This window comes from Lactuca virosa, chromosome 9 (genome assembly GCF_052849685.1).
Source record: "Lactuca virosa cultivar CGN04683 chromosome 9, Lactuca_virosa_CGN04683_v6, whole genome shotgun sequence".
Classification (NCBI taxonomy): Eukaryota; Viridiplantae; Streptophyta; class Magnoliopsida; order Asterales; family Asteraceae; genus Lactuca; species Lactuca virosa.
In genome coordinates, this window is record NC_136434.1 from 160,794,766 (window position 1) to 160,806,881 (window position 12,116).

The 12,116-nt window shown below is 37.4% G+C and overlaps 1 long non-coding RNA gene across 4 annotated transcripts; it reads right to left on the bottom strand.

The window, feature by feature from the left end:
• Positions 1-8,140: 8,140 nt before the first annotated feature.
• On the bottom strand, positions 8,141-11,297 carry LOC145135777 (uncharacterized). 4 transcript variants are annotated; one of them, XR_013720032.1, is made up of 5 exons: positions 11,146-11,297; positions 10,019-10,585; positions 9,649-9,750; positions 8,831-8,893; positions 8,141-8,298 (listed from the first exon to the last, which is right to left on the bottom strand). It is a non-coding gene; the product is annotated as an uncharacterized LOC145135777 (long non-coding RNA). The 4 variants fall into 4 exon arrangements; XR_013720030.1 differs by having other exon boundaries at positions 9,649-10,585; XR_013720031.1 differs by having other exon boundaries at positions 8,831-8,899; positions 9,649-10,585.
• Positions 11,298-12,116: the final 819 nt, after the last annotated feature.

Genomic DNA, 12,116 nt, shown 5'->3' on the forward strand with positions numbered 1-12,116 from the left:
ACATGCTTGAGATCTAGCCCTTTTCATGGAATTTTGTTGTCACATTTCAAGTTTGGGATCATTTGGTGGGTTGCAAGCCACCAAGTAACCAACTTTATGGAATAAGATGTCGAAGAGGACTTGGATCTGTAATTGTAGCTGCTGTAATGGAGTATTAAGCACTTAATGGAAAAGTAGCTTAACTGAGGAGTACGTTGGGCGTACATGCAGGTACGCGTAGCATACACCACCTTCAGTCAGTACGCTTAGCGTACATTGGAGTACGCCCAACGTACTCATCAGATATGGGTTTGGCTTGTTTTGGGCCTCGGTTTGGGCCATGCAAGGGATTTTGGTTCTTTGGGCCTTAGTGAGCCATCAGAAGTCAGATAATGTGGGCCAAGAAGATGTTTTGGCTTAGGTTAAGGCCCATTAGAGGGATTGGGCCCAATTTGGCAAATTGGGCCATTAGTGGGCCACTAGTGGGCTTGGGAAGCCTACCTAGTGTTGGGCCTTTTTATATTATGTATTGGGCCTTAGAGATGGACCAAGTTGGACTAGGGGGTAGAATTGTCATTTTACCCTAAGAAGGATTATTGATTCCGTCTATGTGACATTTTGGTATTGGTAGCTCGGGGAGCCGGCGGATCAGCATTTCGGGGACTTTCAGATAGCAGCCAGAGGGGTATCAGCAGGTCTTCACCAGTGCAAGGTGAGTCTCCTCACTGTGTGCATGGGTCTACGGCCACAATGCCGACCCATTATGTTTGTGTATAGTAGGAAGACCCGGGGGTTAGCCCTAGGCATTTTTATGATATGTGTTCAGGATTACGATCCGATGCCGGGCGAGGCCCGAGGTATGTTAGTATGCTAGAGGTCTTTGTGATTCTTGCATGTGCCGGTAGTATGTTCCCGGACTAGGGTCCGATGCAGGGGTAAGCCCGAAGAATGTTATATGAGTATACTTGTTGTCTTTGTGATACATGTATGTGCCTGGTAGGGAGGTGAGTGTGGGCGAGGTCCCATATCTCACCACTAGCCGAGTGTGGACGGGGTTCCACGACTCATCAGTAGCAGAGCAGGGACGAGGCCCACGATAGGCGAGGCCTTAGAATAGGAGTACAATGTAGTATGTTTCTTTATGTACTAGTATGTTATATGTTTGTATGTGTATAACGGGCGAGGCCTATGAGAGACAGATCTGTATACCAAGCGGGGGTCGATACCAGGAGGGGCCTGATGCCGGGCGAGGCCCGATGCCGGAGCGAGTCCGATGTCGGTCAAGTCCCGATGCAGCGGGCGGGGGCCCAGTATGTGGTTATATGTATGGTATGGGGTAGTATGGGGAACTCACTAAGCTTCGTGCTTACAGTTTTCAGTTTTGGTTTCAGGTTCTTCCGGTAGCGGAGGGAAGAGCTCGGGATGACTGCATCGCACACACCATGATGTTTTAGCCTAGGATGTTTTACTCTGATAAAAAGAATATGTTTTGGAGATGATACTCTGATTTGATATAACGATTTTTGTTTATGAATGAAATGGTAGATAATTATGGTTTTATTAATGTTTTAAAACGAAATTTTTGGTCTGGATTTTTGGGACGTTACATTTTCACCGAAGCAGAAAAAGAAAAATCTTTAAAGCAGGTTGAAGACTGAAGCACAAAAGAGTGACTAATAACTGTCTCTCCACATTCTTATATTTTAGTTATTTTTTTGTTACATCCCCCCACGACCTTTTATGACTTTTTGTTTATGCTTATTTAAAACATTTGTTATTGCGGAATTGTTCCCAAAATATCCTTAACATGATATAATATAAAAAATAAGGCATTTCAAAAGATTTTATATTTTAAAAGCCTGGTATGTCATAACTGATACAAGAAACATAAGCATAAACAGAGACTTACAACATCTCAATATACTAATAATCTACATCTCTTTGAATCTCTCATCATTCATGTACCTTTGTACCACTATCTGTGATACAAAGAATCTGAGTTGATTTGGTTGGGAAACCTGGTGAGTACATAGGGTTTTCAACCCACAATATTATAATTAATTGACAAAATTGCAAAAATGGTCCTTGTGGTTGGCAAAATTCTGTGGATTTGGTCCAAAAAGTTTTATGGTGCACCAATGGTCCAAAATTGGATATTTTTATTGTTTTTGGTCCCTATACACTTAAAATGACCTTTATGCCCCTTATATTTGTTTTTTTTTTAATTTTTATTATATTTATTTAAATGTTTTTAGTTAAATCAAAATGAAAAAACGCCCACCCACCTCTCTCTCTCTCTCTCTCTCTCTCCATATAGGTTTGTATTTGATGAAACATCAAGAACAAAAAAACCATCTACATCGACTGCCGCCACCATCACCAACGACTGCCGCCACCATCACCACCGATTGCCGACGTCGTTCACCACCATCAACACCGATTGTCACAAATGTCTCCTTCATCATCTCTTTACAGCTGCCATCTCCCTTCGCCTCTACCTTTCCTAATGCTTGATTCAACCTCTATACTCCTCAGAAAACACCTCTCTCTAGCGAAAAGCTTTGAACCAACCTACGAGAAGTCCTTCACCAGAACCACCAACCACCATAATCTTCTCCGGCCACTTCCGCCTTGTCAGAACACCACCTACACCTCCTTCCGAAGAAAAGCTCTAAAATCCATAAGTGGTACTCGAATCTCATCGGAGCTATCGTTCACCACCACACTGATGCATGAAAATAGCTACACCTAATTTACCTACTATTCTACTAGCTATTCGACCCAAGGCAGTGTACCCTTTCGCAAATAGTATAACACAAAAGTCGGGTATCGATCTCAGGGAACGAGATTAATTATTTAACCTACTTACTATTAAATTAACCTAAAATTCTAGCAAAAGTAAAATGGTTTTTTATATAATTTTGCAAGTTTAGACAAACTAAAATTCGCAACAACTATTCAATCAGATATTAAAAACACTTCTGTTAGTTCGAATCCACTTTCTCTCAATGGTTTAGCTATTAATTATGACAATTCCCATTGGTTACCAATTTATGTATTATTAGCAATTCAAGTCCAAATTTACTAATACTGAATTAATTCATGTAGAGCTATGCATGATCATACATAATTTAACATATAATCAATTTTTAGATAGGATTGAAGCTATGTAAGATTGAGTTAACAAACACAATTATGGTCATAATTTGAGTTCTCCAGCATAGCCAAATTCAGTACTTTAATTACTTATCTAATATTGGTTCGATCTTAGCTCTAATAATCTAATGTTCACTAAATTACTAGGTAATCGAATTCATGCAAATTAATGGTCACTAACTACATATAATATGAATTTAAGAAATCTAGTATCCAATTAAGCATGCTAGGTATAAACAATCAAACACAAGACATTAACCAACTAGAAAAGTCTAGATTAACATAACCAAACCATGAGTTCCAGCTTCATCTAGCTTACAGAAGCAACTAGATTCAGCTACTCATAGCTAAAATAAAACACACAATTTCAACTAATAAAGTCATAATGAATTGCACCAAATCAAAAGTGAAGTAATGATCTTCCTATCCTTCCTTCAATACCAATTCTTGATTTCTCTCTTAGTTCTCCTCTGAAATTCGTATTCTGGAACTTCTAATCTCCAGCCAACCTCTCCAAATCATGAGGATCAAGGATATATATATATATATATATATATATATATATATATATATATATATATATATATATATATATATATATATATATTTATCGTGAATTTGAACTCCACGTCGTGGATTTGGATGAATCCTTATCGGGCAAGGATTTCAACTTTCCGTGTACTCATCTTCCAGAATCGTCCATGCCACGTCGTATAAATGAAGTCCACGACGTGGCTTCAACTGTTTTCGTGGATTTTTTTTTCTTTAATTCTCCAAGCCTCCAACGTTCAATCTCTTGTCGCTTTTAGTCCTTGTTCTTCAAGAATGCTCATTCTAGCTGCAAAATACAATTTTAATCTTATAAGTACCATTTATCTATGCAAATAACTAAAATATTAAGCAAAACATATTAAAATATTGCCTAAAAATATATATAAATATGGCAATATCACACACCCATCCATTATTCGCCACACCATTTGTTCACTGCTTGCCTTCATACATTCACAACCATGTCTCTCCTTCTTAGATCTAAAACCCAGATCTCGTTGGATCTATCGTAGGAGCTAGAGTTTCCAGATCTCGTTATGGCCATAGGAGCACCTTTCGTCTGAAACCCAGATCTCGTTGTGGCCAGAGGGGCACCATGATCCACCGAGAACAGGTAGTGACTATGGAGGGTTGTCTTTGTGGTGATGTTGTTTCCGACAAGAATAGGTGGCGGCTATTGAGATTTTTCTAGTGTAGGTTTGAACCTTTGATGGAATAAGGTTATGCAGGTGTTGGAATGGAGGCGGACACAACTGAAGTTAGGATTCTGGTGGTGGTGCTCCATCAGAAAATGGTACTCCAGTTGTGATGTTGGGAGGATGTCGTCTAGAAGAGAGAGAAAGAAAGAGAGAGAGAGAGTGATATGTTTTTTTATTAATTAAAGGAAAAAGAATTTAATTAAAATAAATAGAAAAAACTCTAAGGGTATATTAGTCATTTTAGGTTGGGTGTGCACCAAAACCACACAAAAATGCCAACCATAGGGACCAAAACCACACATGGTATCCGAAATTGGACCACCGATGCATCACTAAACTTTTTTGAACCAAAATCACATAACTTTGCCAACCACAGGGACCATTTTTGCAATTTTATCTAATTAATTTGTTATAATTATATAGCTCGCATCAAACAATTTAACCCGATTACTAATTCCCGTTATTATCACCCCCTGATCCTAACTGATAATCTCAAATAATCTATTCTAAAGGATCTCTAAGTGAATAATACTACTTCGGGGATTCCTTAGCAATATATGTTAATAAGATGACCTATGGAGTAAACAGAGTACCCCACATGAATAACTCATTCATACTTACAGTTCGTAGTCTTGTCCATATGTGGTTCCTTTACATCTACAGGCTGAGGACCTGCCCATGTGCAATTTAGCAACACCTACAAGTCGTAGACCTGTCCGTGTGCGGTTCATCATAGCCTACATGTCATAGAACTGCATGCAGTATAATTTATTAACACCTACAGGTTGTAAACCTACCCATGTATGATTGAATGACACCTACAGGTAGTAAACCTGCCCGTATATGACTTATGAACATCTATAGGTTGCAAGCTTGTCCATGTTTGACCTGAATTATCTAGAGTAGTCTATGGCCATCATCAATACCCTACTCATCACTAGTCCGATAGTACTCTAAAATTCTCGGCCTCTCATCATTATTTCCATTTCTCTTTACCCTCCACTACCTTATATATTACAATAATAATAATACATATATGATTAAATAAAAATCAGTTCATTTAAATTCATCTAACACAAAATGTTTCAATCACAGATAATAGGCACACATAACACTTAATTATTTAACTACATCATATCTATGTGTTAGACGAAAGTAATCATGCACTCACTTGCTAAAGTGGATGCCTCAGAATTTGGGCAGAACTTCGCCTTGATACTTTATCTTTTCCTTAGGCGTGACCTAGGATAACATTACTAAGTCTTAGTTCATTATTTCTTAATATTAATTAATAGTCTAGATTCCTCAACAATCCCAATGTCTACATCATGATTTATCAAGTAAGGAGAAACCATATAAGATTATACAAAGTATACTGTTTGGAAATCCCACTTTAAACAAGTCACTAAATCTTGCTTAGACATCACCCCCGTAAGTAGATTAATAAGTATAATGACTTGGAATCGCTAATGTCACACCCCCAGCCGGCGGCGGAAACGCCGAGCGGCGCGACGTTAGAATGTTGGATCACAATCATTTGACATACATTGAATAATACAAAACAATATATAACATAAATATCACTTCCATTTATAAGAAAAACATTACATCGGAAAATGTTTTTGGAAGTACTAGTGTTTCTACTACAAAAGGTGCCTTAACAGTTAGGCATAACTATAATGATAGTAAGTCTTTGGTAGCTTTGTCGGTCAACCACTACTTCCAGAGGTACAATATTCCATCTCTTGGTTTCCTAGGCATACATGAGGTTTGAAAGGTCAACATAATGTTGGTGAGTTCACAGGTTTTGTATATTATACTTTGAAAATACTTTTTGTACATCACTTTATTAAGTTGCAAGAGTATTTTGATTCTTTGTTTTGAAAATAGTGTTCTATTATTATTGGGTACTAGGGCTTCTGAAATTCTTATTCATCTTATATAGTATTTGGTATCCATATCTTAGGAGTATACTTAAGGAATGAGTGCTTTTAAGAGTGGTCTAACCGAGAGTGAATTTAGTTTAGGTTAGTTGGATATAGTCCAACAATCACCCTATATAACTATATACTCATGACGTGAATGGAGTCTCAATGTTTTATTATATAATTATAATTAATATATAATTATTTTTAAATAGATATTCTTATTAAAGGCAATTGGCGGAGTGGTGATATACCCCTTATTGGAGATGAGTGACGGCATAACATACTACTATTATCCGTTTGAGCGTAGTGACGACATAATATATTACTATTATCCGTTTGAGTCGAGCGCAATGACGACATAATATATTACTATTATCCGTTTGAGTCGAGCGTAGTGACGGCATAATATATTACTATTATCCGTTTGAGTCGACCGTAGTGACGACATAATATATTATTATTATCCGTTTGATTCGAGTGTAGTGAGGGCATAATATACCACTATTATCAGTTTGAGTCGAGCGAAATGATAGAATAATTGTTGGGATACAAACCCAATCCCACATTGGTAAAATAAGAAACTATATGCTAGCATATAAGGCAATAGACAATCCCTTCTATCTCCAATTGGTTTCAGAAAATGGAACCCCATTGTTCTTCAGTAATTCCTGGTCCAACGAAGTTGATCCTAAAGCCTTGTATCAAAAGTCTTCCTGATGTCCCCATGTCAGGTGAGTGTGTCCTAAGAGTATCAGTGGTATGAAGGAGGATTGGATCTAATGAACAGTCGTTGAGGGAGGCCAAGAGTGGAACTCGGGTTTGAGGGGAGGATTGTTGGGGTGCAAACCCAATCCCACATTGGTAATATACCACAATTATCCATTTGAGTCGAGCGGAGTGACGACATAATATATTATTATTATCCATTTGAGTCGAGCAGAGTGGCGACATAATATATTACTATTATCCGTTTGAGTTGCGCGTAGTGACAACATAATATACCACTATTATCCGTTTGAGTCGAGCATAGTGACGGCATAATATATTACTATTATCCATTTGAATTGTCCGTAACAAAGACGTAGTGTAATTGATGTGTGCAAAAGATATAACCTTATCCAGCTTTAAATTTATAAACCTAACTACTTATCTACTAATACACCTATATGCAGTGTACCTAGTCGGTGTATATCATAATAAAGTAAGTTAGGGTCGAACTCAGGGAACAATTTTAATTAATTAGCGTAATCACTAAAAATTAACCTAAAACAAGCAAAAGTTTAATTGGTTTTTACCTGATTTTGCAAGTTCAGACAAACTTAATCACTTGGCTAACGATTCAATCAATTACTAAAAGCACTTCCATTTAGTTTGAATCCACTTCTCCTATATGGTTAGCTAATAATTATGGATTATTAATGTTGGTTATCAATTATTATTTTATTAGCAATTCAAGTCCAAATTTACTAATATTTTCACTAATTCATGTAAAACTATGTATGATCATACATTAGCAAACATAGAATCAGATATAAGATGTAGAAAAGCTATGTAAGATTAATCAAAATAAACACAATTGTGATCACAATTTATGTTCTCCAGCACAGATAAATTAGTTATTTTCATTACTTATCTAAGATTAGGTCGATCCTAGCTCTAGCAATTTAATGGTCACTAAACTACTAGGTAACAACTTCATGTAACTCAATGTTCACTAAGCTACACAAAACCTGAATTCAATCAATTAAAGCATCAAATATTAACATGCTAGGTAGAGATCAACAAACACAAGCTCATAACCAATAATTAAAATGTAACACCCGGAAATTTCAAGCAAATTTAAACTTTTAAAAACACATCAAATTCGTCAAACATTACAACCTTGTTTTCAAAATATTATTTATCAGAGTATATCCCAGAAACATAAACATAAAGTGAGGAGCTGTACGATCATGCCTTCGCCTTGCCGCGATCCCCTGATGTACCTGAAACAATAAACTGAAATTGTAAGCCCGAAAGCTTAGTGAGTCACCCCCAAAATACCGATACACATACAGTCCACACAATCATATCATAATAAACTGAACAGAACAGCACATAACGGGTCCACACCCCTACAGACTGAAATACCCACGAGCCCACAGTACGAGTCTCCCTTAGCCCGTAACTGGAATGCTCCCGAGCCCACAGTACGAGTCTCCCTTAGCCCGTAAGTGGATTGCTCTCGAGCCCACAGTACGAGTCTCCCTTAGCCCGTAACTGGATTGCTCCTAGGGTTTGTTGGCTACCGCACGAAGCAGTACAACCTCAACCCATCCCATATAACAAACACATATCATAACCACTGAGCATGTAATAATCACATAACATCACAGGTAGTCCTACAGGTCTACCTAACTGGCATAACCACTATCATGCAAAACTAACTCATACTCAACATCTAACACTGCTAGGATAACATATCCAATGGGCCGGCCTTGGTGCCTTAGACCCCTTAGTATAGTGAGGATAACTCACCTCGCAACTGTCGTCTGAAACTAGAAAGCTCGACTCCCGGATCACCCACGCAAACTCCCCCACCTATAGCTACCATAAAACCCTTTTTCATAAGTTTCCAAATTACCAAAATACCCTCAGAAGACAACTGGTCAACTCTTGGTCAAAGTCAAAGTCCACAGTCAAAGTCAACAATCCATGTTGACTCGACTCGTCGAGTGTAGTTCACCGACTCATCGAGTCCTTCCTGAACTCGAGAAGTCGTGAAATCCTTGATTGGCTCGTCGAGTTCCCCTTTAACTCGCCGAGTTCATACATGTCCAAGAATTGGGAGAAACCCTAGCCGACTCGCCGAGTCTTCGAACGACTCGCCGAGTTCAAGGCAATCTTCAACGGACTCGTCGAGTTATTCATCCAACTCGTCGAGTTCATGGCCATCTTCAACGGGCTCGCCGAGTTGTTCATCCAACTCGCCGAGTCCTTGCATACCTTTATCCATGCAGACGCTTTTTAAGCCATGGCAAGGTTCCAGATTACAGATCCAAGCTTCTAAGGCATGTTTATCACGTAAAGCTGCAAACTTTACGCACATGCAAGGCTCTAAAGGCCCTAAATGACCAATCTAAGCTTTCAATGGAGCTTTACACCTTGGGAGAGTCTCATCCTTGCACAAGCTGGAAACTTTATGGACTAGGAAGCCCAAGGGAGCTCAGTTCTGAAGTTACAACTTTAGATCTTAGCTTGCACACAAGAATAGCTTCCAATCATACCATGAAAACCCTAGAATTTGTCCAAAGAGGGGATCTAGAATGAAATGAGGTCAGGGTAACGATTTATACCTTCCAGAAGATGCCCAATAAGGTAGATTTCAGATCCCACAAGCTCCTTGCTTTTGAATACTTGCTCTCTAAGCTCCCTTCTCCACAAAATCCTCTTCCAATCTCAAAAATGCACAAATGGAACACACACTCGATTAGGGTTTGAGAGGGACAAGAAGCAGTAAAGGGGAGGCTGGGGGAGGCCAATGATCCTTTAAATAGGGTGCAAAACCCCGAGATTTAGGGTTTCATCTGTCAGCTCCTACTCGTCGAGTCCCTTCTTGGACTCGGCGAGTAGGTCATTAAAATACGTGGACCAACCCGCTGCTACTCGACGAGTAGGGCAATCAACTCGTCGAGTAGCCAAGAAACTCACACATTAAATCAATACCTGAGAATCGGGGCGTTACATAAAATCCATAAATCAATAAACTAAACCATAGAGTTAAAGTTTCATCTAGCTAAACGGAAGCTACTAGATTCAGCTATTCATGGCTGATAACACAAACACAAATTCGCTAATAAAAGACATAATCATAATGTACCAAACTAGAATGATGAATATAATCTTCAATCTCTTGATCTTCAAATAAATCTCCTTCAATGGATGGTTAGTTTCCGTTTTTCTGAACAATTCTTCTCCTGAAATCTCTTTGAAAATCTTCCAAGCCTCCTTCAATCGTGAAAGTGAATGAATATATATAGTTTTGGGAATTTTCGCACTTCACGATGTGAACAGGGATTTCACGTCGTGTACTTGAGATGAATCCTTATCGGGCAAGGACTCTGACTTCCCGTGCACTTATCTTTTAGAACACTCACTCCACGACGTGTAAATGATGGCCACGTCGTGATTTGGGCTTTTTCGCAAGAAATTTTCTTCTATTAATTCTTCAATCCTCCAAAGTTCCACTTCTTGTCAACAATGGTCCTTATTCTTCAAGATTGTTCCTTTTGGCTGCTAAATATAATTTAATCTCATAAGTATCATATATCTTTGCAAATAACCAAAATATCAATAAAAATGTATTAAAATATTGCCTAAAATGTGTATAAATATGTCAATATTAGTAAATATTATCTAAGAGAATTTGGCAGAGTAACGACTAGGTATAATATTTCCTAGAGAGTTGGCCAGAGTAACGGTTAGGTATAATATTTCCTTGAGAGTTAGCCAGAGTAATGACTAGGTATAATGTTTTCCTAGAGAGTTGGCCATAGTAACGACTAGATAAAATATTTTCCTAGAGAGTTGGCCAGAGTATTTACCAAGCATTCTATTATATCGTAAGAGTTTAACATAGTAACAATAGAGTATAATATCCACCATTTTATTTGAGTTTAGTAACGATAAAGTATAATACCCACCATTTTATTTGAGCAGAGTAGCAATACAAAATAAATTATATAAAAATATCAATTTTATAGCGCAAGGATAATAACGATATAATAATTATTAAAAATATTTAGTCATGTATTCCCCTCGAAAAAGTTTAGAAAATGGCGCCGTTAACTCACCCTCGTAGCGTGCTTTAATTGATACGTGCCGAAAAATAGTCATAGATTCGATATTACTTTGAGCTCGAGGAAAAAGATTAAATAGAAGAAATAAAAATAAGGAAAGAAATAAAATTCTAAGAAAATATAAGTGAAAGTTCAAAGGAATGGTAGCAAAAAGAAATTCAGTGAATTGCTAGTGGGTGCAACGCCTTTTTATAGGGACTAACAGTGAATGCGATCCATGCATTTGGGATGTGCGCACCGCATACTTTGTGATGTCGCTCCGTTCCTATGCTGCCACTTGTCAAAATTTTATGGTGCCATGTATCATCTTCTAGAAGCTTGTGCGCGTCGTGCACTGCGCGTTGTGAGCTCGCCGAAATTGTCTGTTCTTGTAAAACCCATAACTTCCTCATACGAGCTCCGTTTTCGACATTCTTTATATAAACGCGTAGCTATCGACGAGTATGACAACTTTCCTTTAGTATGTATTGGCTAATTCTAAATTTAGTTTTAGCCCTTATTTTTATACTATTTAATGATTTTGCGAAAATCATATCTCTCTTGTACAAACTCCGTTTTTGGCATTTTTTTCTTAAAATTCTTATCTCGAGGAGTACTACGATTCCCCTTTTGGTGAATTAAGCTAAAAGTCAACCGTTCTCTTCATAGATTTTGACGTTGTAACTTTTTGTCCGCGGTTTATTTTTTTTATATTTTATAAAATTCATAACTAATTTGTACGAAGTCGGATTTTTATAAATTTTATATTTCCGGGATCATGTCAACGTGTACTTTCTACACACTAAATTATATATATATATATATATATATATATATATATATATATATATATATATATATATATATATATATATATATATATATATATATATATATATGTTTCGGCGCACTAAATTTTAGCTCGTCAGACGTTTTGGTTGCTTTTTCTTATATATTTTAATACAAAGTTTTGTATTTTTATCATA